We start from the raw sequence: 26,533 nt of genomic DNA on the forward strand, positions 1-26,533 counted from the left end.
TCTTCTAACCGGTTGTCTAACCGTATGACGAGATCGATGAGCCCATCTAAATCCCGCGGTTCGTCCTTAGCCACCAGATGCTCCTTAAGAACAAATGACAGTCCGTTTACGAAGGCGGCGCGGAGCGCAGTGCTATTCCAGCCGGACCTCGCAGCCGCGATGCGGAAGTCGACTGCATAGGCAGCTGCGCTCCGACGCCCCTGTCTCATTGACAGTAGCACGGTTGAAGCGGTTTCGCCTCTATTAGGGTGATCGAACACGGTTCTGAGCTCCCTCACAAACCCATCATATGTCAGAAGGAGCCGTGAATTCTGCTCCCAGAGCGCTGTAGCCCAAGCGCGTGCCTCACCGCGAAGCAGGTTTATTACATAAGCTACCTTGCTAGCATCGGTCGCATACATGACTGGACGCTGTGCGAAGACGAGCGAGCACTGCATAAGAAAATCTGCGCACGTCTCCACACAGCCTCCGTACGGCTCTGGGGGGCTTATGTAAGCTTCAGTGGAAGGTGGGGGGGGTCGTTGGACGACCAGTGGAACATCGCTGTTACGCACAGGGTCGACGGGAGGGAGAGCCGCAGCGGCGCCCAGGGGGCGCGCTTCCACTTGTGCGGCGAGAGCCTCCACCCTGCAGTTCAGGAGGATGTTCTGCTCGGTCATTAAATCCATCCGAGTCGTGAAAGCGGCGAGGATCCGCTGCAACTCACCGATCACCCCTCCCGAGGACGCCTGCGCGTCCTGGTCTTCCATTGGCCGTTCAACAGCCGGTTGACGCCCCTCGGGATCCATGACGTGGCCGAGATATCCTGTTGTGAAAGTGTAGGAACACGGACCCACAACAGGGGGCGCAAATGAACGGACAATGGAGGAGTCAAATAACACTGTTTTTACTGTTGTGAAACAGGCACAATAAATACAACCGATTACAATATGGAGATTGAGCTTAATTACAACGGTGTCGTGTGGGCAGGCTCGACAATAGGAGACGTCTGTCCAAGTCGAACCGGAACCAACCCGATTTCCTCTGCCACCGAACCCCGGGAATACTGGAGCCGCCAAGTCCCGAATTCCCAGGTGGCCACTGCCTCTGCTCGTCGGATCCGGTACTGCTGGCAGGAAACAGAAACAGTCAGGTGTGGATGCGGCTGCACCCAGCAACACGGAGGGTGGAGAGTCCACCTCCACCTCTCGTCAACAACAATCAAGAAATGTAGGAAGGTGAGTACTTATCCAAATGCTGTCTGGTAGTCAGCTGTCCTACAGATAATCAACAAGAATACACTTAAAGTCACACGTATGTGTAGGCTGAGATTGTTACCTCTTTGGTAAGGCGATATCTCGGCAAATGAGGTGGAGATGCCGTCCTGCTGATATACCTCCTTATTGATTGGGATCAGCTGTCTCCAGTGATGGGTGACAGCTGTCATCCTGGCTGCTCCTGTAAGGCGGCAGCGCCCTCCGGTGCCTGGAGCCCGCACTCCAGGCAGGGCGCCCTCTAGTGGTGGTGGGCCAGCAGTACCTCCTCTTCAGCGGCCCACACATCACTTTTGACACCATTGACCACACCATCCTGCTCCACCACCTCAACACTGAAATAGGACTCACTGGCACAACTCTCAACTGGTTTCGCTCATATCTCATGAACAGGACAGAATGTGTTACACTCGGACAATCCAAATCCAAAACCCATACTGTCAGCTGTGGAGTGCCACAAGGGTCCGTCCTTGGTCCAACCCTTTTTACCATCTACATGCTCCCCCTTGGTGAACTCATCCGTAAACACGAGATTTCATTTCATTGCTACGCAGACGACACACAGTTATACATCAAAATGGACTCCACACTCCCCTCAGCTCTGCCGTCTGCCTTTCAGGCTTGCCTGGAGGAGATAGAGGCATGGATGACTGATAACTTTCTCAAACTAAACACTGACAAAACTCAAGTCATTCTCATCGGTACCCCACATCAAACCCAGTCCTCCTCCCTCACCAGTATTCCCATTCTCTGCCACAACATTCCCCTGTCCACCTCCGTCACCAACCTTGGAGTCAGATTTGACCCACATCTCACCTTTGACACCCACATCCGTCACCTATGCAATGTCTCCTTCCACCACCTCAAAAACATAGCCAAACTCCGCCCCTCCCTTTCCCAACCGGATGCTGAGAGGTTGGTTCATGCTTTTGTCTTCTCCAGGTTGGACTATTGCAATGCCCTCCTCGTCGGGACCCCTGGTAAAAAGCTGCAAAAGCTGCAGCACATCCAGAACTGTGCTGCCCGGGTCCTGACAAGGAGGTGCAGCAAGTTTGACCACATCACCCCTGTCCTCAGATCCCTCCACTGGCTGCCCATCAAATACAGAATAGAGTACAAACTCTGCCTCCTGACTTATCAGTGCATGCACGGAACCGCCCCTGCCTACCTCAGTGAACTCCTCACCCCACACACCACTTCAAGATCTCTCCGCTCCACCACCTCCTCACACTGCCTTCAGCAACCCAGGATCAGACTCTCCACCATGGGAGACAGGGCCTTCCAGGTAGTGGCCCCTCGGCTCTGGAACTCCCTCCCAGAGACCCTGAGGGCCCCACAAAGTGTGGAGGCCTTTAAAAAAAAGGCCTAAAGACATTGTTATTTCAAAAGGCCTTTTAGATATCTTATTGTTTGAAATGGTTTTTGAAATCTGTTTTAATTCTGTTTTTAAATCCTTTCTGTAGCACTTTGAGATTTCTTTGAAATGTAAGGTGCAATACAAATAAAATGTATTATTATTATTATTATTATTATTACTTCTTGTCTACCCCAGGTACCAACAGAAGAGTACTTAACCATAGATGTTCAGGCATAGGTGATCTGGCATTCTCTATCATTAGATCAGCTGTGACCTGACGCTATAGTGTCTCCCGAGGGATATATTTATTTCCCTGTGTTTACCAAAATGTGGATGTACCCTGATGGCATGAGACTTTCCACGGCTCATCTTGCTGATGCACATATTGTAGTTATTGGTTCCCCCTTATCAGCAGTTCCACAACAATCCCATCAGCGCACTGCGGAGGTCGGTGTACAAACAGAGATGATGAGATGGTGTCTGGATGCTCTCACACAAGCATTGCTGGAAGAACATACTGGGCAGCCGGAGTCAGAGAACATCCTTACTGAAGCTTTGCATCAAAAGGAGGATACTTTACAGCACACACCTTCACCAATTGCACCTTGTTATACACCTATCACCCCCACTTCACCATGTTCTCCATGTTTCCCCGAAGGATTATCCTCTGGGGAATATGAAGCAACCCCGCCCCAATTGGAACTACTAGTTGAGAGGCCGCTCCTTGAGAACTAGCCCCCTGAGGATGACGACAGTATACAACTGAGTGGAGATGAGTATGTGGTGCTGGATGAATGTCTCCAAATGCCAGTGCCGCCAATCTTGTTGCCGATGATGGATGAGCAAGAGGTGCTCACCCTTCATCCGGATGTTAATGATGGGGATGTCCTAATGGAGCTTTAAGGGGACTGGCAGAGCTTCATGTCATGGAGGGGTGTCAGAGAATATGACTTTAAGCTTGGTTTTATCTCAGCATAAGGTGACGTGCTGTTGGATTAACCTGCAGAGAGTTTGGTACTTTCCAGAAGCAAGTAAGATCATACTGGACTTTTCATTACAAATGGGGATTTCCAGAAGGTGGCTGCAGTGGTGAAAACAATGATGTGTGCTTAAATCATTAAGAGTGTAACAGTATTCTAATCAAATAGAGTATTAATGTGTTAAAATAAAAAAAAGATGTGTTTTATGAATGATTAACATTAATGATTATATGAGTTGTTTTTAATAATATGTAAGAATCAAAAGCAAGGAAGTCAAGCGTTTTAGGGGTAAGAAAATCTGACTTGGAAAATGATTGAAGTTGTAAATATTGATTAATAATGATTGAACCTGTGTTATGATGATTATATGTTTAAAGAATCTAAGTGTAGGCAGACTGGATTGTTTTTAAGAGAAAAACAGGAACTGAGTTGCTGCTGACAGGAAGGGTGTTTAACTGTTAGCTGAGATGGAGGTTTCTAGAAACAGATGACGGAGGGGTGGAGGACTGAGTCAGCGCTCCCTGGTGACTAAGGACAAGAGCATTAAAAAACTGTTGAAAAACAGGAAATGAGGTTATTCTTCAGAACTGTGCAAAGGCTTTTTTACACGGGTGCTGACCAGCCTGTGGTGATCAACTGGACGTTTGATCATCGAGAGTGAGAGTTCTGGAGGTGGAAACATCAAGGACAAAAATTTCTATATGCACACATACATGGACATTCCAGGGAAGGAGCCGCAGATGGAGAAGATAACCACTGGCCGGTGGTCTGTGTGTGATATACGATCTAAGATTTCTCTCTCTGCTCCCAGCGACCCACGGACTGACATTCGGCAGATGGGCGTCGGTCCTGGCCGGCGGCTGCCGGCTGAAGATAAGCCAGCGTTCGGCATAGGGATGTTGGATCTAGGTTCACTTTTGTCAGCTGAAGTACGATTAACATTCGGCATATGGCTGTTGGATCGAGGTTGACTTTTGACAACTGAAGAAGGAATATCATTCGGCATTCTGATGTTGGATTTAGGTTGGCTGTAGTCAACTGAAGAGGATTTTCAACTCATCAATTTGAGGTCAAGGTCCCCTGGCCAGGGAGCGTGATCTCAGATCCTCATACTCTCACCTCCAAAGGACTTTTAGACAATTAGAACAGTCCCCACTAAAGTGAGTGATCAGTTTGGAGTGTTAGAATTAAATAATTTTTGCCAGTCATATTTCTCATCAATTTTCTATTGTCATCTGAAATATAATCCATGTTAACTATGTTTTCTGCACTTGCATAATCTGCAATAAATTCCTAAACTGCAGTTAAAGTGCTGATTCTGGACACTGGATTATTAAATATCCTTAAGGTGTAAAAATTAAGTACATAGGGTGTACAACATCAAACTGCTCTTAAAGGTTGGTCTGGTTTAACGAAAATAAACATATCCCTGAGGTCCTTTGTACGGACCACTGAAAAATAATTCTAGCAATTTTCCAAGAGCCCTGATCCATCAGAGTGAGAGCTGCCATTAACGGACGTGGCCGGCTGGTATCCTAGTTCCAGTGGAGGCTATTCGACCAGAGTGTGAGTCCAGCTTCAGCGGGGTGGACATCCGGATGGAGGCAATGAGCAGCTCAACACATCTCCTCGCCACCAGCTTAATCAGCCTTCGAGCGGACCTTCCGGGTAATACCCGTGGGGGTTTGAGGGTCAGACCCTTCTGACGGAGAGCTGGTACACGACTATATAGAGTGTGCATGATCTTACAGCTGTAAAAGGAGAGTGAACTACAGGTGGTTGTCCATGAATAAGTCTTGCATAACTCAAGAACGTTGAGTTATGCTTGTTCTTGTTGATCAAATCAGATTGTTGGACTGTTTGGGTTTAGGGGTGGTTTCAGAGTAGCATATATAAGATGCCTGGAAGTAGGTTTAGGTTTGAGACATTACACATCGGTTGTAGGTAGCAGACACAAAATATTTGATATTGCTGGAACAGACAATGGGCCATCATCAATTTCACCATCAACAATGTAGTAACAGGTATTAAGTTTGCAAAGCATATCCTTTTATGATTTTTATGGACACGTCTATGGAAACAAGCCACAGTCTCAAGTTGATGAATTTCCCTCCCTGCCACGTAAACTGCACTATCACCATAGTGAAATTTCTGCAATAATTCACCAGCTAAGCTAATGGATTCCACATCCACATTTGTCATAACCCTTGCAGGGTCTCTAATCACCTTTCCATGGTCTGCTGTTAAATCCTAATGTTACCCTCCCTGTAGAGCTCTATCTATGTTTGCAGATAAGATAGTGGCACCATCCCCAGTAGGGTGAAGGCTGTCCGGCATCAGCAAGCCACGGCGACCCCAGAACAAAGGCCAGTTTTCAATAAAACTAAAGCCTTGTTGTCTACAAAATTGTGCAAGCCACCTATTTAATGATGTCAGCCTACTAAATGCCTCATCATTACCCCGGGAGGGGAGAGGACCAGAGACTATTAATCGATGCCGACAAATCTTTCTGGCAAGGTCACAAGTCCTCTCTATGTCCACTTTGCATATGGTTAAGCTTTTTATCTGGTGCTGATTTTTTGTATCTGTTGCAGATGTTTTGTATCTGGTGCAGATGCTTTGTATCTGGTGCTGATGGTTTGTGTCTAGTGATGATGTTTTGAATCTGGTGTAGCTGTTTTGTATCTATGCTGATTTTTGTATCTAGTGCAGATGTTTTGGATGTGGTGCAAATGGTGTGAAACTGGTGGAGATGTTTTGTATCTGTTGCTGATGTTTTGTGTTTAGTGCAGACGTTTTGTATCTTGTGCAAATGTTGTGAAACTGGTGCTGATGCTGTGAAACTGGTGCGAATGCTGTAAAACTGGTGCTTATATTGTGAAGCTGGTGCTGATCCTTTGATAATAGTGCTGATGCTGTAAAATGGGTGTTTATGTTGTGAAACTGGTGCTGATCATTACTTTCACTGTTATGCACATGTAATACACTTAAAAAGTGCACATGCATTTCAATTTCAGCAGTGATTTGTACTCAGATTCTCTCAAATCGTCTCTGTCTGCCATATCATTCTACACAAACTCATGTTTTCAATGCTCACAATTCCATATTTACATCTGCAAGCACACAGCATATCTATTGTACATATCAATATAAAAGGCAGGGGACCTCAGCTGAGTATTGGCTTGTTATTCATTTTAATGTACTGATATTATTGCAGTTTAATCTTTAATAATAATAATAATAATAATAATAATAATAATAATAATAATAATAATAATAATAATAATAATAATAATATGAGCAAAGCATTGCACAGTGGCGCAAATCTCGCTCATGCTATAGGAAGTCCTAAACAGGATTTTGAATCCACAGTAAAACATGAAATGTTCAAATGCCAAACACTTCCTGGATTGACAGACGAGATCCCATGGAATCTTGCAGGAACTCAGTGGCAAGCTCACACTGAAACAGGAAGTGGCAAAATTTCAGTCACTGTGAAACAGGAAATGTCAAATGTTGAACACTTCCTGGCATGGGTGGAGTTAGAGCAGAGGCCAGGGTTTCACTGGACTCCCCTGAAATCTGATTGGGCACAGATGATTGACATGTCACAGCACCACACGTCTGGTTGAAAGAGCTGCATTTTCAAATTAGTGAGTCACATTAACTGCTAGGTTCCTCATGTCCAGTAGTTGGTGCTGTGTACCACTAAAAGTTCTAATCCACCTTTGTAGAAGAAGAAAAATGTTTGCTTCAGATTTGAACTGAACACGTCATTTGAACTATGGACTTCTAATAGAAATAGAAATAGAAAGCCTTTATTGTCATTATACACAGCAAACACAGTCTGCATAGTACAACAAGATTATCAATCAATCAATCAATCAATCAATTTTATTTATATAGCGCCAAATTACAACAAACAGTTGCCCCATGGCGCTTTATATTGTAAGGCAAGGCCATACAATAATTATGTAAAACCCCAACGGTCAAAACGACCCCCTGTGAGCAAGCACTTGGCTACAGTGGGAAGGAAAAACTCCCTTTTAACAGGAAGAAACCTCCAGCAGAACCAGGCTCAGGGAGGGGCAGTCTTCTGCTGGAACTGGTTGGGGATGAGGGAGAGAACCAGGAAAAAGACATGCTGTGGATGGGAGCAGAGATCAATCACTAATGATTAAATGCAGAGTGGTGCATACAGAGCAAAAAGAGAAAGAAACACTCAGTGCATCATGGGAACCCCCCAGCAGTCTAAGTCTATAGCAGCATAACTAAGGGATGGTTCAGGGTCACCTGATCCAGCCCTAACTATAAGCTTTAGCAAAAAGGAAAGTTTTAAGCCTAATCTTAAAAGTAGAGAGGGTGTCTGTCTCCCTGATCTGAATTGGGAGCTGGTTCCACAGGAGAGGAGCCTGAAAGCTGAAGGCTCTGCCTCCCATTCTACTCTTACAAACCCTAGGAACTACAAGTAAGCCTGCAGTCTGAGAGCGAAGCGCTCTATTGGGGTGATATGGTACTATGAGGTCCCTAAGATAAGATGGGACCTGATTATTCAAAACCTTATAAGTAAGAAGAAGAATTTTAAATTCTATTCTAGAATTAACAGGAAGCCAATGAAGAGAGGCCAATATGGGTGAGATATGCTCTCTCCTTCTAGTCCCTGTCAGTACTCTAGCTGCAGCATTTTGAATTAACTGAAGGCTTTTCAGGGAACTTTTAGGACAACCTGATAATAATGAATTACAATAGTCCAGCCTAGAGGAAATAAATGCATGAATTAGTTTTTCAGCATCACTCTGAGACAAGACCTTTCTAATTTTAGAGATATTGCATAAATGCAAAAAAGCAGTCCTACATATTTGATTAATATGCGCTTTGAATGACATATCCTGATCAAAAATGACTCCAAGATTTCTCACAGTATTACTAGAGGTCAGGGTAATGCCATCCAGAGTAAAGATCTGGTTAAACACCATGTTTCTAAGATTTGTGGGGCCAAGTACAATAACTTCAGTTTTATCTGAGTTTAAAAGCAGGAAATTAGAGGTCATCCATGTCTTTATGTCTGTAAGACAATCCTGCAGTTTAGCTAATTGGTGTGTGTCCTCTGGCTTCATGGCTAGATAAAGCTGGGTATCATCTGCATAACAATGAAACTTTAAGCAATGCCATCTAATAATACTGCCTATAGGAAGCATGTATAAAGTGAATAAAATTGGTCCTAGCACAGAACCTTGTGGAACTCCATAATTAACCTTAGTCTGTGAAGAAGATTCCCCATTTACATGAACAAATTGTAATCTATTAGATAAATATGATTCAAACCACCGCAGTGCAGTGCCTTTAATACCTATGGCATGCTCTAATCTCTGTAATAAAATTTTATGGTCAACAGTATCAAAAGCAGCACTGAGGTCTAACAGAACAAGCACAGAGATGAGTCCACTGTCTGAGGCCATAAGAAGATCATTTGTAACCTTCACTAATGCTGTTTCTGTACTATGATGAATTCTAAAACCTGACTGAAACTCTTCAAATAGACCATTCCTTTGCAGATGATCAGTTAGCTGTTTTACAACTACCCTTTTCAAGAATTTTTGAGAGAAAAGGAAGGTTGGAGATTGGCCTATAATTAGCTAAGATAGCTGGGTCAAGTGATGGCTTTTTAAGTAATGGTTTAATTACTGCCACCTTAAAAGCCTGTGGTACATAGCCAACTAATAAAGATAGATTGATCATATTTAAGATCGAAGCATTAAATAATGGTAGGGCTTCCTTGAGCAGCCTGGTAGGAATGGGGTCTAATAGACATGTTGATGGTTTGGATGAAGTAACTAATGAAAATAACTCAGACAGAACAATCGGAGAGAAAGAGTCTAACCAAATACCGGCATCACTGAAAGCAGCCAAAGATAACGATACGTCTTTGGGATGGTTATGAGTAATTTTTTCTCTAATAGTTAAAATTTTATTAGCAAAGAAAGCCATGAAGTCATTACTAGTTAAAGTTAAAGGAATACTCGGCTCAATAGAGCTCTGACTCTTTGTCAGCCTGGCTACAGTGCTGAAAAGAAACCTGGGGTTGTTCTTATTTTCTTCAATTAGTGATGAGTAGTAAGATGTCCTAGCTTTACGGAGGGCTTTTTTTATAGAGCAACAGACTCTTTTTCCAGGCTACGTGAAGATCTTCTAAATTAGTGAGACGCCATTTTCTTTCCAACTTACGGGTTATCTGCTTTAAGCTGCGAGTTTGTGAGTTATACCACGGAGTCAGGCACTTCTGATTTAAAGCTCTCTTTTTTAGAGGAGCTACAGCATCCAAAGTTGTCTTCAATGAGGATGTAAAACTATTGACAAGATACTCTATCTCACTTATTAGTCCTGTGCTACAAATGAGATAGATATGGTGCGACTCAGTACCTCATATAGTCCGTTTTTAGTGCAGATTATTGTTCAACATGGTGATGGTTTTGGGGAAGAAACTGTCTCTGAGTCTATTTGTCCTGGCCTGTATGGACCTGTAGTGCCTGCCAGAGGGCAACAGGTTGAAGAGGGGAAAGCTGGGGTGTGTATTGTCCTTGAGAATGTTCTTGGCCCTACTAAGACAACGGGAGGTGTAGATGGTGGAAATGGGGTGCAGAAGACAGCCAATGATTTTTTGGGCAGTGTTTGCTACCCTCTGCAGTCTCTTCCTGTCAGCTTCAGTGCAGCTGGAGTGCCACACTGACACTGCATAGGTCAGCAGGCTCTCTATAATGGAACAATAGAAGGTCACCAGCGGGGGTGTGCTTAATTGCTCTCTCCTAAGCACCCTCAAGAAGTGTAGTCGCTGCTGGGCCTTCTTGACCAGTGCTGCGGTGTTGACTGACCAGGAGAGGTCAGCAGAGATGTGAACCCCTAGGAACTTGAAGGACTCCACTCGCTCCACGCATTCGCCATTGATGTACAGGGGGGCAGGGGCAGCTTTCTTTCGACGGAAGTCCAGGATGAGCTCCTTAGTCTTTGTGATGTTTAGTGCCAAGTTGTTGGCTGCACTCCACTCGACCAGTTTTTGGACCTCATCTCTGTAGGCCGCTTCATTTCCCCCTGTTATCAGCCCCACCACTGTTGTGTCATCAGCAAATTTAACGATGATGTTCTCCGAGTGGGTCGGGGTGCAGTCAGATGTGTAGAGCGAGTAGAGAAGTGGGCTCAGCACACAGCCCTGGGGGAAGCCGGTACTGAGAGTACGGAAGGACGTAATCACGCCAAACTTATATTGGTGAGTAAACGACCATATTTTATGCCAGAAATGAGGTCCAGGTTGTTAAAAGCAGCATTTCTCCTTTAATTCGGGTTGCCTTATATACACGTTTAAGCTAACAGACAGCAGCTGGTTCATACTCTGTTGGCTTATTAGTGTAGCAGATAACTGAAACAGTCCTTCAAATGGTGATACAAGCATCAAATTCAGCACAAATACACCTTATAAACTACACTTTAAAAAAAAAAATGACTGTCCACGTGAATTTTCAATAGGCAGCCAAGTAGGGTCAATTGAATTTAAGGGGTGAATTGAATTTAAAAATGCTCCAATCAAATTGAAAACTACACCACATTACTTGTCTGATCATAACGATTCTAAAAAGGTAAAGTTTGGACAATCTGTGACTGAATGTTATGGAGTTTTGGGGTAAAAATGGCAAGAATGGTGACAAAGGTCAGTTTCAGTTTGTACAGGGGTCAAAAGATAAAGTGGCACCAATTTTGGTAAAAAGTGATGTCAATTATTTGTTGAGCTAATAGGATTAATGAATGGAATAGTTTTGACAGTGTTGAATGCTTGGTCTCCAAAGTAAAGGTCAAATAAGGCCAATGTTCATTTGATTCTATGACATGTGACATATGTTACCCTGTAACATGAACTAATCATGACACATGATGCAAACTGTTACTTTTTAAAACCCTTTTTAAACCATGTAATTTAAGTCCTTCAGACTTTATTTTGAGTAAATGCTTCAGGGGAGCATTAGCATGGCAAAAACCTTTCAGCTTCTGGGGGCTCTGCCTCCCACCTTTTGAAGCATTTTCTTTTTTTGCTTTTTAGCCGACTCCCCTCATTACAGCTCTTAACCCCCTGCCACTTTAAGCATTTTTTTTTAATGTAGATGTAAATTAATATTCAATGTTTTTGGCTAGTTGACAGTAGGGCTGTACAATATGGCCAAATTATCATATCTCAGTATTGTCATATCAATTGTCATGTAAATGTCACTTATATACATTCTGTCCATATTCTTGAGCTGCTTAGGTGGGTAGGGAGAGCTCCCATGGGACACAAAAAGCTTTTCAACCTACCATCCCTGGTTCTCAAGACCAGGCACCTAAGTGACTCTACTCTCTCTCTCTTTTTTTTTAAAAGATATTTAGGTGTACCTTAGTAAACACTAGTAGAGTTCCACCTTAGATGTGGAATGTATAATAGAAGATATACCTTACTGAATTTTCATATCAATATGATATACGATATGACTATGATTTGACACAAAGTGCAGCAACAGTGAAAATTAAACCTTCTTAAACCAAACAGTAATAATACCACACTCATTTTGCACTCATCATAAGGTTAGGATACTGTGTCCTCCAAAAGTATTGGAACACTTGGAATTTCACACATTTTAATCTGTTTATGCCATTTTAAATACAAGAAATACAGAAAAATAAAGAATAAAAATTTCTAAAATTATCTTCCTCAAACTCAAACTGAAAGCAAATCTCTAAAACTTGATAAAACCTGTAAATAATAATCAGATTTAGTGCCAGTTTTCTTTAAGTCAGGGGGTGGAAACATGAACATTTCCAAGTCACGGAATATGTCTTGGACTTTTTTACATCAATTATGAAGAAATACAAAAGTTTATTTCACCAAAACATCAAATCTAGTCTTTCATCTCAAATGTACTTTCTGCCAAATTGTAGCTGAACTTTCAGGTCTTCTTTTTAAGAAAATCCTCCTCTACACCACTTCATCAGGAAGCTGGATTTTAGATTTTAATTAATTTATATCAAGATTTTAGAAAAAACTAAACTAAACTAAACAAATTAAAATGTGTGAAATATCAAGTGTTCCAATACTTTTGAGGGCAAATGAGAAACACTGAGGAGCAGCATCTTACATCTCACATATATAGTGCAGCAGAAAAGAGAATATTTAGAGTGGAATCCTGCAAATGGTGATACAAGCATCAAATCTGGCACAAATAATCCACAAACATGAACTCTTAATAAAACTGATTGTTCACTTGAATTTTCAAGAGGCAGCCAGGTAGGGGTCAATTGAAGAATTGCACAGGGGTCAAAATTAAAAGATGCTCCAATCATACAGAAAACTACACCACATTATTTGCCTGATCATAAAGATTCCAAAAAGGTATAGTTTGGACAATCTGTGACTGAATGTTATGGTGTTATGTGGTAAAAGCAGCAAGAATGGTGACAAAGTTTCAGTTTGTACAGGGGTCAAAAGTTAAAGTTGCTCCATTAATTTTGCTCCGGCTACATTTGTGCAGAATTTGATGCTTGTATCGCCATTTGAAGGATTGTTCAAGTTATTTGCTGCACTAATAAGCCAACAGAGTGAACCAGCTGCTGTCTGTTGGCTTAAACATGTGTATATATAAGACCCCCTGAATTAAAGGAGAAATGCTGCTTTTAACAACCTGGACCTCATTTCTGGCATAAAATATGGTCGTTTACTCACCAATATAAGTTCAAATGACGTGTTCAGTTCAAATCTGAAGCAAACATTTTTCTTCTTCTACTAAGGTGGATTAAAACTTTTTGTGGTACACAGCACCAACTACTGGACAGGAGAAACATAGCAGTCAATGTAACTCACTGATTTCAAAATGCAACTCTTTCAACCAAACGTGTGGTGCTGTGACATGTCAATCATCTGTGTCCAATCAGATTTCAGGGGAGTCCAGTGAAACCCCGGTCTCCACTCTAGCTCCACCCATACCAGGAAATGTTCAACATTGGACATTTCCTGTTTCACTGTGACTGAGAGTTCGGCACTTCCTGTTTGAGTGTGAGCTTGCCACTGAGTTCCCGTGAGATTCCATGGGATCTCGTCTGTCAATACAGGAAGTGTTTAACATTTGAACATTTCCTGTTGGAATGTGGATTTGAACTTTGGCACTTCCTGTTTAGGACACCCTGTACCATCAGCGAGCTTTGTGCCGCTGCGCAAAGCTTCGCTCATATTATTTACAGGTTTTATCAAGTTTTAGAGATTTGCTTTCAGTTTGAGTTTGAGGAAGATAATTTTAGAAATTTTTATTCTTTCTTTCTTTCTTTTTTGTATTTCTTGTATTTAAAATAAACAAATTAAAATGTGTGAAATTCCAAGTGTTCCAATACTTTTGGAGGGCACAGTATCCCAACAAGTATGATGAGTGCAAAATGAGTGATATTATTACTGTTTTGTTTAAGAAGGTTTAATTTTTGGTGTTGCTGCACTTTGTGTCAAATCATAGTCATATCATATATCATACTGATATGACAATATTGAGATATGATAATTTGGCCATATTGTACAGCTCTACTGTCAACTAGCTGAAAATGTTGAATATTAATTTACATCTACATTAAAAAATGCTTAACGTGGCAGGAGGTTAAGAGGGCTGTAATGAGGGGGTCAGCTGAAAAGCAAAAAAAAAAAAAAAAAAAAAAAAGCTTAAAAAGGTGGGGGGTTGGGGGCAGAGCCCCTACAGAAGCTGAAAGGCAAAAAGAGGAAAATGCTTAAAAAAAATGGGGGGTCTTGGGGGGTGGAGCTCCCCAGAAGCTGAAAGGTTTTAGTCATGCTCATGCTCCCAAGAACCATTTTACTGAAAAAAGTCTGAAGGACCTAAAGAACATGGTTAGATGGTGAGGAGCTTTTCAAGGCATGTGAGAGGCAAATAAAAAGGCAGGGGGTCTGGCAGGGGGCCCCGAAGCTGAAAGGTTTTTGCCATGCTAATGCTCCCCTGAAGCATTTACTCAAAGTAACGTCTGAAATACCTAAATGACATAGTGAGATGCTGATGAGCTTTGCTCGTTCATGTCTGTGACACACACACACACACACACACACACACACACACACACACACACACACACACACACACACACACACACACACACACACACACACACACACACATATATATTCACAATAGTAATAATAATAATTAATATTATTATTGGTAGTAGTAGTAGTATTGTTATTATTATTATTTGCTCATGGTTTGTTTGTTTGTTTGTTTGTTTTTTCATATCAAAATTCTTCACACGTACTCCTTTGGGAAAAGGTGAGGACAGTATCTGTATGATCTTCTTCCTCTGTTATGTCTTTGTAATGTATGCAGAATGAGATTTTGCATTATCTTGTTGGAAAATGCATGCAATTGGAAAAGATGTCATCTTGAAGGCAGCGTATGTTGCTTTTATCTCAGTTTACTTTTCCACTTTAATGCTGCCCTCACAGAAGTGTAAATTAACTTTACCAATGGCACTGATACAAGCCTGGCTTTTGGACATGTTGCTGATAACAGTCTGCATGGTCCTTGTTATCCTTGGTCTAGATCACACAGCATTCATTTCTTCCAAAAAAGATCTGCTTGACAATGGTTTCCCAAAGTATTCTCTTGCCCATGTGGCAATATCAGCTATTGATGCATGGTGATCCTTAATGCAGAGCAATCTGAGGGACTGAAGATCACAGGTATGCAGTTTAAACTTGCATCCTTGCCATTTATGCACTGAAATTCCTCCAGATATTGATGTTATACACTGTTTAATGATATTATACACTGTCTGGAGAAAAGTTTACATCCCCCTGTTCTTCATGCCATGTGTTGCCCCCTTTAACATCAGTGACAGCTTAGGGTCTTGTGTTGTCGTTGTGGACGAGGCTCTCTGATGGTGAAGCTGCCACTGAATATGTCTTGGACTTTATTTACATCAGTTATGAATAAATGCAAAGAGTATGACACTCTATAGTAAATCTGTGTGCAGCAGCCAGTTCTCAAAAACTGAAGAAGAGTGAGGAGAGACACCAAGACACCCAGACAATCCAGAAGAAGTTATAGGCTTCTTTGGCTGTGACTGGAGAAACTGTGTACAGTATAAATTTTGTCTTTTGCATCACCACTCTTCACTTCATAGTGAAGTAGAGCGGAGAAGAATTTTTGTTCACCAAAACAGATCAAATCCAGGCTTCCATCTCAGATGTACCTTCTGGCAATTTGTCGCTGAACTTTCAGGTCTTCTTTTTAAGAAAAACCTCCTCTATATCACTTAATCAGGAAGCTGGATAACTGGTGATACAAAATGCAAAATTTGCACTATGCACAATTTCTCCAATCATAGCTACAGTCACTCAGGCTTTTTTTTTTCAGCATCATTATTGAACAGAAATTGGACATGAATGTTGTTATTCATGCTCTTTAATTGTCTGGTTAGAGTTTTATCGCTTTGATAATATGTTACATCACACATTAGAGCTGCATTAGTCAGAGACACAAAGCTGTAAAATTCCTCTGCACCACTGTCAGCACGGTAATGAACATCAGCCATCACTTCACAATAGCAATCGCACACAACACAGGCTGGTTTCTGCCACTGTTAGCTCCATTACATCTCCATACATGTGTCATTTGACAGTTGGGCCTGACATGTCTCTCCCTGCTCACACAGTGGCAGTGCAGAATAAAGTGAGGCTCTCTGGTTAAGTATTAGCCTGTCAAGAAAAAAAATGCTTTACTCCTGTCCTGTCTTATTTCTTTAAAGTAACACTCTCTGAGGTCATGTGTTTTTTTTTTGGGTTTTTTTTACAGACACCATGTTCTACTTTGGGGAAGTGACAAAATGTCTCATTGGGAGTTTGCTCTCACAGACAGAAACACGAGTAGAACAGAACCAGTCACATCGCCTTTATCCACACTGCTGAAACATTCCACAAAAATACCGGTACTGGCACAACCATCCATCCATCCTATATACCCACTTACTCCAGTTAAGGGTGGTGGTTAGCTGGAGGCTATCCCAGCAGTCATAGGGCATGAGGAGGGGTACGCCCACAAACTCGTTCACACACACACACACACACACACACACACACACACACACACACACACACACACACACACACACACACACACACACACACACACACACACACAGACAATTTACAGTTTCCTATTCACCTAACCTGCATTGGATGTGTTTCAGTTTCAGGCACAAAGATTACTTTTGTGGGGTGAAATACAACCCCAATTCCAATGAAGTTGGGACGTTGTGCAAAATGGAAATAAAAACAGAACACAATGATTTTCAAATCCTCTTCAACTTATATTCAATTGAATACAGCACAAAGACAAGATATTTAATGTTCATACTGATAAACTTCATTGTTTTTGTGCAAATATTTGCTCATTTTGAAATGGATGTTTATTGAGTGTTGTTAGAAGGAAAGGTGATGTAACACAGTGGTAAACATTCCACTGTCCCAGCTTTTTTGAAACGTGTTGCATTCATCCATTTCAAAATGAGCAAATATTTGCACAGAAACAATAAAGTTTATCAATCTGAACATTAAATATCTTGTCTTTGTGGTGTATTCAATTGAATATAGGTTGAAGAGGATTTGAAAATCATTCTATTCTGTTTTTATTTACATTTTACACAACGTCCCAATTTCATTGGAATTGGGGTTGTAGCATTCCACTGAAACAGCTCTAACTAAAGTAGTGAATGATCTTCTGCGAGCATTGGACACCACTACGGTTTTGGTGCCGTTAGATCTTAGTGCTGCGTTTGATACCGTGGATCATAATATTTTTCTCGATAGACTGGAGAATCTTTTTGGGATTACTGGAAGTGCCCTTGCTTGGTTGACATCATACCTGTCCAGTTGTTGTCAATATGTTTTTTATAATAACACTACCTCTAACCTTAGTAACATGAGATTCAGGGTTCCACAGGGATCCATTTTAGGCCCCTTGCTTTTCTCCCTGTATGTAGTATCCCTTGGGCGTATACTGCAGCATTTAGGGATTTCCTTTCATCGTTATACTGATGATACTCAGTTGTACATGCTGTCTTCTATCAATGAGAAGCTGGATGTCTAGTAGCTTCCTACTTTTAAACTCTGATAAGACTGAAATGATGGTTCTTGGTCCAGCGAGACATCTGCATCAAGTTGACCAGCTAGCGCTCAGCCTGAGTTCGTGTGTCATACAGCAGCTTTTTTGAAACGTGTTGCAGGCATCCATTTCAAAATGAGCAAATATCTGCACAAAAACAATAAAGTTGATCAGTTTGAACATTAAATATCTTGTCATAATGAAACACGAGTTTCATTATGCTCAGCCTAATATCTTCTATTTTCTTAATATTTTCTTCTTGAAATAATCGAAGTCCTGTGCTGAAAAGGGAGAACAACTAACAGGTGGCTGCCCGTGAATGAGAAATGATACTGTGTCAAACAAGAACTTTGCGTTATGTTTGTTTTTACTGATCAAATCAGAGTAATAGGCCCGCTTTGTGGCCAGTAGTGCATGCTTATAATCTAAAATAGCATCCCGCCACACAAGGCGGAACACCTGTAATTTGGAACAATGCCATTTCCGTTCCAAACCTCCAGCCTTCTGTCTGAGGTCACGCAAGTAACCACTGAACCAAGGTGACTGAGCCTTGGGAAGGCATGGCCTTAAAAGAGGAGGCGCAATCTTATCAAGTGTAGTTTTAATGGCTAAATTTAGACTATCTGCAAGGCTGTCTACTGATTTAGCATTCTCCAAACTTGAAGTTAAAATATCAGGTAGTCTTGCCTCTAGTTCAGTCATAGTTGAGGGTTTAATATGATGCCACAGTAGTAGACAAGTAAACGTGGCAGCCTAAAAGTAAACCTGATAAGTGAATGGTCTGAGACTATAGATGCAAGAGGAAAGATGTTGATATTCGTGACGGCAAACCCACGTGCAAGAACCAAATCCAGGGTATTTCCACTAATGTGCGTCAGGTCCTGAATGCATTGCTGGAATCCCAATGCATCCACAATTTGTATATATGATTTGTTAAGGGGATCAGAGGGCTTATTTATAGGAATGTTAAAGTCACCAATAATCAGAATGTTATCTGCACTAGTTGAAAAACTAGAGATGAACACACCAAATTCATCTAAGAAATCAGAATTGTTTATAGGCCAGGAGGCCTATGAACCGTGACAAAATAATATAGCTGAGCTCCAGTTTTATGACCCCCAACACCTAATGAAGAAAACCTAGATTCATAAATAAAAGCAACACCCCCCCCCCCATCTTGCTTCACACCACAAGACACATGACTAAATGTATATGCTGGTGGGCAGGCCTTATTCAAAGGAACGACAGCTGTGGGTTTGAGCCAAGTTTCAAATAACCCAATCATATTTAAATGATGATCCAGTAGATCATTAATCAATAAAGATTTCGAGGACGGTGATCTGTTGTTAATGAGACCCAGGCTAAGGACCTCAGTGGGGAAACAGTCTGACTGGTCGGAACCCGGCGAAGCAAGCCCAGGTTCCAGGAGTGCCACTGGCGCACATCAATCTGGCGAAGATGTGGACGGCCGGGCTGACCATGTCCTCAAGCCGACTAGGCTTTGACTGGATTCACAAGACACCAGGGCAGGACAAATCCTGCCAGAATTCTGTGCACAGCTCTTCCAGATGCAAACAGCATGCCAAACAGAGCTTCAGCTTCAACAGTCGGCTACTTCATCTCCTGCGGCGACGACGACGCTTTCAGCTGAAAGGCAGTGCAGGAGCCCGGCACAGAAAAGCCGGAACATATGATAAAAATGGGGGCAGAACTTTCTGTCCACCCGCCGTTAACCAGACCGCATCCTGGACCGGGGGCTGGAGATCCAGCAGCATTTGGCGATCATACACCCACAGTGTATGATCACAGCATAAGTTAAAAACAATAAAATAACAAACATGCTGGAGAGCAGCAAACGAGCAGCCAGACACAACGGCACCATCTTGGCACTCCCTCAATTCAACTGATGAGCTTTTTGACTTTGTTCATGTCAGCTTCTTTCACCCTGCTGGCTCAGCATACTACAGCACAGAAGATGGTGCTGGAGACCACTGAGTGATAAAACGTGTAACATATTTCTGCAGACATTGAAAGATCTGAGCCTCCTGACAAAGTACAGTTAGCTCTAACCTTTCTTATGGCCCCTCCACACATAACAGGATTGAGATAGAATGGCACACGAAGCAGGGTTTGAATGGCACTCATGGAAAATTAGAGCCACACTCAAACGCCTCCTACAGCAGTCGCCACATCCATTCAGGCACGCACATGCACTCCATATTTGTGTTCCACTTGCACCTGAATCCCATTCGAATAGTGAGCAAGATGAGGTCGCACTTCCATCTGATCATGTTCACAGTATTTGCACGGCGTGACATACGCACGTCAAACATATCTTGCCGTGGCCGAGGAGCTGCATGAATTCATCGGCCATTTCGAACAATGGCCGAATGGCGAGATCAAGGTAGCCATCAAACAAGCAGCCATATGTCAGCGAATGCTGTGCGAGTGCCCATTCGACCCAATCTCGGCCGGAGTCAGCCAGAGTCCTGGTGCCACCCTAAAACATCCAACACCACTCGCGGGGCACTTAGAAAAGGCACTTAGAAAAGGTGGGGCCTTTCTGCCAGCATGAAAATAAAGAGCAGGTGACCACATTCTAGCTGGCTGTGTGAGTGGTCCCACATTTTGTACATGCCCCAAGAGTGTGTTACCTAGCAACACAAATGGCATGTGAGTGTGTTCCCCCACAACACAAATGACATGGGACTGTGCAGTGCACTGCCCTCCCCCAACACAGATGGCATGTGAGTGTGTGGTTCCCCCCCCCCACACACACACACCACGAGCCTATAGTCGAGGTGTGACTGTGGTTGCGGATGGTGGCTGCAGTGCAGTGTGGTTGCAGTCAGCAAAGTGCGCACAGCTGGATGGCTGTCATGTCCACGATGGCACAGCTGACAGCTGTGGAACACCATGGCATATCACAAACCCACACCACCACAACAGATCCTGTCACACCTTGACAATTTAGCCAGCGTATGCTGACTGTATTAAAAAATTCTGATCCATGTCTAATAAGTTATGGGTAAGTTTTTTGTGATATACGAGGTCTGTTAGAAAAGTATCGTACCTTTTTTTTTTCAATAACCTTATGGATTTGAATCATGTGATTGCATCAGCCAAGCTTGAACCTTCGTGCGCATGCATGAGTTTTTTCACGCCTGTCAGTTGCATCATTCGCCTGTGAGCACGCCTTGTGAGAGGAGTGCTCCACCCCCCTCGTTGGATTTTTATTGCGAGGAAAATGGCTGAATGCTTGGAGCAGCGCTGTTGCATCAAATTCTGCCAGAAACTTGGCGACAGCCAGGTGGAAACGATTCGGAAAATACAGACGGCTTTCGGAGATGAAGCTATGAGCATCATACGGATTAAGGAGTGATACAACCGGTTTAAAGACGGCTGCGTAACGGTGGAGAGCGCGCCGCGCTCTGGTCGGCCTTCAACATGCCAAAATGACAAGATCATTTCCAAAGTGAACGCTGTGGTTATGCGGGACCGTCGTGTGACTGTCCGAGAAATTGTGGAAGAGGTGGACATTAGTACTTTTTCGGCACATTCCATCGTGACAGAAGATTTTGGCATGAAACAAGTGGCGGCGAAATTTGTGCCAAAGTTGCTGACGGCGGAGCAAAAGCAACGTCGTGTTGAAGTCTCACAGGACATGCTGGACTCCAAACAAACTGATCCCAGCTTTATGGACACCATAATCACCGGTGATGAGTCCTGGGTGTACAGGTACGACCCGGAAACCAAATTCCAGTCATCACAATGGAAGCATTCCACGTCGCCACGACCGAAGAAGGTGCGCCAAGCGCGCCGCAATATTAAGGTAATGCTGACTGATTTTTTTTACTCCCGTGGTGTGGTACACCACAAGTATGCACCACAGGGTCAAACAATAACGAAGGAGTATTACAGGGATGTCCTCCGTCGTCTACATGATGGTGTGCGGCGCAGGAGACGGGAGTTGTGGGCCACAGGAAATTGGCGCATCCATCATGACAATGCTCCAGCTCATTCCTCTCACTTAATTCAGACTTATTTGACGAAAAACCAGACTGCAGTGGTTCAACAGGCGCCTTATTCTCCTGACATGGCCCCTTGTGACCCAAAACTTAAAAGATCATTAAAAGGAACATGATTTGAGAGAAGAGAGGACATTATGGCTGCAATGACGGCGGAGCTGCACTCCATTCCAAAAGAGGCTTTCTTGGAATGCTTCCAACAGTGGTGAAACCGCTGGGAGAAGTGTGTGGAGTCCCAAGGAGACTACTTCGAGGGTGATTAGGTATCCAACGCTCCAGGTAAGCCAGTTTTTTTTCCCAGCCAAAGGTACGTTACTTTTCTAACATACCTCATACTGATATACATCCTAATATGCTGAGCACCTCCAAAAATATTAGGCATGCTGAAAATTTTCAACGTATGCCAATGTATGAGTCATACGTCCCGCACATGTGGGACATGAGTTGTAGGTATGCTGTGTGATTGTTGACATGCGTTTCTTGTAATTTACCTATAAGTTGAAATACGTCTAATGCTGTCCACTGATTGGCTGAAAGCTGAGACCTCATGTGAATGGACTGTTTCAAATATTAAACCATTCCCACATGGAGTAAATATACTCAACAAAAATATAAACGCAACACTTTTGGTTTTGCTCCCATTTTGTATGAGATGAACTCAAAGATCTAAAACTTTTTCCACATACACAATATCACCATTTCCCTCAAATATTGTTCACAAACCAGTCGAAATCTGTGATAGTGAGCACTTCTCCTTTGCTGAGATAATCCATCCCACCTCACAGGTGTGCCATATCAAGATGCTGATTAGACACCATGATTAGTGCACATGTGTGCCTTAGACTGCCCACAATAAAAGGCCACTCTGAAAGGTGCAGTTTTGTTTTATTGGGGGGGGGATACCAGTCAGTATCTGGTGTGACCACCATTTGCCTCATGCAGTGCAACACATCTCCTTCGCATCATCCGTGAAGAGAACACCTCTCCAACGTGCCAAACGCCAGCGAATGTGAGCATTTGCCCACTCAAGTCGGTTACGACGATGAACTGGAGTCAGGTCGAGACCCCGATGAGGACGACGAGCATGCAGATGAGCTTCCCTGAGACGGTTTCTGACAGTTTGTGCAGAAATTCTTTGGTTATGCAAACCAATTGTTCCAGCAGCTGTCTGAGTGGCTGGTCTCAGACGATCTTGGAGGTGAACATGCTGGATGTGGAGGTCCTGGGCTGGTGTGGTTACACGTGGTCTGCGGTTGTGAGGCTGGTTGGATGTACTGCCAAATTCTCTGAAATGCCTTTGGAGACGGCTTATGGTAGAGACATGAACATTCAATACACGAGCAACAGCTCTGGTTGACATTCCTGCTGTCAGCATGCCAATTGCACGCTCCCTCAAATCTTGTGACATCTGTGGCATTGTGCTGTGTGATAAAACTGCACCTTTCAGAGTGGCCTTTTATTGTGGGCAGTCTAAGGCACACATGTGCACTAATCATGGTGTCTAATCAGCATCTTGGTATGGCACACCTGTGAGGTGGGATGGATTATCTCAGCAAAGGAGAAGTGCTCACTATCACAGATTTCGACTGGTTTGTGAACAATATTTGAGGGAAATGGTGATATTGTGTATGTGGAAAAAGTTTTAGATCTTTGAGTTCATCTCATACAAAATGGGAGCAAGACCAAAAGTGTTGCGTTTATATTTTTGTTGAGTATAAAGGCTTACATGTCTGTTTCAACATCACAGTCTGACGAAAAAGTATATCCCCATAAAACAATGACATCTGAAAATACTTTAATTCCTTGTCGTGGCTGAAGAAATGTATGTCTGTGACAACGGCACTTTGCGCACTTGCCTCCATCAGATCATGGTTTTGACAGTGGCTCTTTGTGTACGTGGGTCCATCAGATCATGGTTTTGACAGTGGCTCTTTGCGTACTTGGGTCCATCAGATCATGGTTTTGACAGTACCACTTTTCACACTTGGGTCCATCAAATGATGGTTTTGACAGCGGTACTTTGCGCACTTGGGTCCATCAGATCAGGATTGGCTGGGCTGATACGGGGCCGGTGCCCCGTCTGCTACAGCTGCTGCAGGTGAATCCATTACTATCTCCTGTCAGCGGAGCCTCCTCTTACCCCCACCGGGCCTCTCTTTGTGCCACAAGAAGAGATGAAAGTCACGGTACCTCATTCATTAAAGGCATCAGTCGATTCTGTCTACATGCGATGAAATAAAAAACAATCCGCAAAGAAATAAAATAAAATAAAAATAATGTTCAAATTACTCGTTTTGGATCTGTGTGGAGTGGAGGTGCCACACGACACCGTGCAAGCACTCATGCTGGTCAATATTTAAGTGTTCCACCTACCCAGATGGAACGTATCCTGCGGGCTATGTTCTCGATTCCTGGAGTTCCTGGCATGTGGCATGCTTGGCACCTTTCTCCATTGAGGACATTGAGGATTTATTCATTTTTGGTCTTATGGTAGCAGGGCTGGTACTTTTTGGCTTATTTTCTACCAGAAAATTGGCAAGACGGTGGCATCAAGAACCACGGCCCCTCGTTTGTCCATCATGATTAACGAGGTTGGCAAGGCAGTGCATTCTCAGACTGTGATGACTCTTGAACTCAGACACAAATTGGATGACAGATGCATGCCTTGCAGTTGAAGTTGAAGATTTCAGAAGCCGATGAATATTCTTAATTCATAATTGGGAATATTCTTAATTCATAATTGGGATTTGGTTGTGCAAGTGGAACTGTTAAAAAGTGTTTTTCACTGCTCAAACCATAACATTACAGGCTTATTAAGCCTGAAGGTCAAATTGTCCAACTGTTTTCCTCCAGAGGAATTTCTTTTTCGGCCTGGGGAACATTGGCTGTTTCTTATCTCAACTCACAAAGATAATAAACTGCTTTTCACAGGACTGAAGCATGCTCCATTCCCTCCCCTCACCCGCCCCCTATTCCCCATCAACACTCCCCTTTCGGGCGCCGGCTAACGTCACTCCTTTCCCCTTCGTCGGGGAAACTTAGTGCACATAAACAATGTCAAATGTGTATGTGCTGTTTTTAATTCTGATGTGTGCCATTATTATGGTAAACAAGTAATAATTGTGGACTAATTGCTGTCTGAGGTAACTGGAGTGTAAACATAATTTCTCCACTGTGAGATCAATAAAGTATAAAGTATATCTCAAACAAAAGGGTTCTCCCGGTGGTGGAAAGAAAAACCAAGCCAGACTTAATCATTCTGTCACATATAATGCCGCACAGCACTGTCCTGAACCACTGTCTGAAAATGGGGCTTTCAGTGTATGTTGGTTAAATCGTGACAGCTACATTAACTTATTACATGTATGCCAGCATATTGGCAGTGTTTTTATCCATCTGGAGTCAACTGGCGCGCCTCTGCATCAAACGTTACACGACCTAATTAAGTGGACCTAACAGCCAATCTGCTGCACTCTGAGTCTACCTTTGAATGTGTGTTAAACGTGCAGTCTTCAACCTTTATACCACTTTTTAAATTTTGTTAACAGGCCTAGTATAACGTGACTTATGAGTATTTTTTATGCCATGTGTTTTCATGAATATTATCGTCATTTTTGATACATGTTTATGTACACACCCACAGCAAAAAGGATCATTTCCTTCTCTGCTGTAGCAGTGACAGTGGTGGGAAGAAACATGACTCCTTTTTTCTTTGGTGGAAAACACAGGAGCTAACCAAGCAGAAGTCACTAACCCCATGCATGTCTAATCACAGCCCATCGACCCCACGTGGTTTTGCTTGTGGGTGCATGCTTTGTGCATGATGCACGCGAACAGAGTTTATTTTCTTACTTCTACTCCCTCTGCCTGTAGCAACACAAGTAGAGCCAAAACAAAACAAGAATTTAGGCATGGAAGACTCCATTAAATTTTGGAGGTGATCCACATCTGGATTGGTGAACATCAGAAATGCGGTGACAGTTCATGACTTTATTTATGTATAAATATCAAGTATGATTTACTCTTGGGGCACCATGGTGTGTTAGTGGTGTGCATTGTAGTTTCACAGTGACAAGATCCTGGTTCAAATCCAGCGTGGTTCTTTCTGTGTGGAGTTCTCATGTTCTCCCCGTGTTTGCGCAGGTTTGCCTTAGTGTACTAATAAGCAAGGGGCATTTATTGAAGCAAAGTGTGGGACACGTGCAAGACTGATAGCCCCCACTTTCCATCAAGCTCAAGATGAGCATGGGATTTTGTATTTTTAGCATGTCACAACACGTATGTAGTTGGCAGAGGTAGAGGTACATGTAGCTATGTGCAACATGAAAGGATCTGCAAACATCCTTTGCATTGGAGTTATGGACCAGTTTAGAGGATTGCCTTGCTTCAGTGAAATGCTGGCTGTTGAGCAATTTCTTACTTTGAATTTGGAGAAGACCAAAATGATGGTCCTTGGTCAAGTGAGACATCAACACCAGTTTGACCAGCAGATGCTAAACTTAGACTCATGCATCATACATCACACTGACGAAGTGAGGAACCTTGGAATGACTTCCCATATTGTCTTTTGATCTATATATCAGAAAAATAACAAGGACTGCTGTCTTCCACTTGCAAAATATAGAGAAGATTCATCCCATCCTGTCTATGGCTGATGCTGAGACCCCGATTCATGCATTTGTCTTTTCTAGTTTGGACTGCTGCAATGTTCTGTTTTCTGGTTTACCGTAGTCCAAATTTGCTCAAAATG

The 26,533-nt window shown here is 42.9% G+C and overlaps 1 long non-coding RNA gene across 1 annotated transcript; it reads right to left on the reverse strand.

Moving 5' to 3' along the window:
• Positions 1 to 3,549: 3,549 nt before the first annotated feature.
• LOC117520611 lies at positions 3,550 to 26,533 on the reverse strand. The gene is made up of 3 exons (XR_004563704.1): positions 26,382 to 26,533; positions 11,009 to 11,012; positions 3,550 to 3,560 (listed from the first exon to the last, which is right to left on the reverse strand). It is a non-coding gene; the product is annotated as an uncharacterized LOC117520611 (long non-coding RNA).

Source organism: Thalassophryne amazonica, chromosome 11 (assembly GCF_902500255.1).
Source record: "Thalassophryne amazonica chromosome 11, fThaAma1.1, whole genome shotgun sequence".
Taxonomy (NCBI): domain Eukaryota; kingdom Metazoa; phylum Chordata; class Actinopteri; order Batrachoidiformes; family Batrachoididae; genus Thalassophryne; species Thalassophryne amazonica.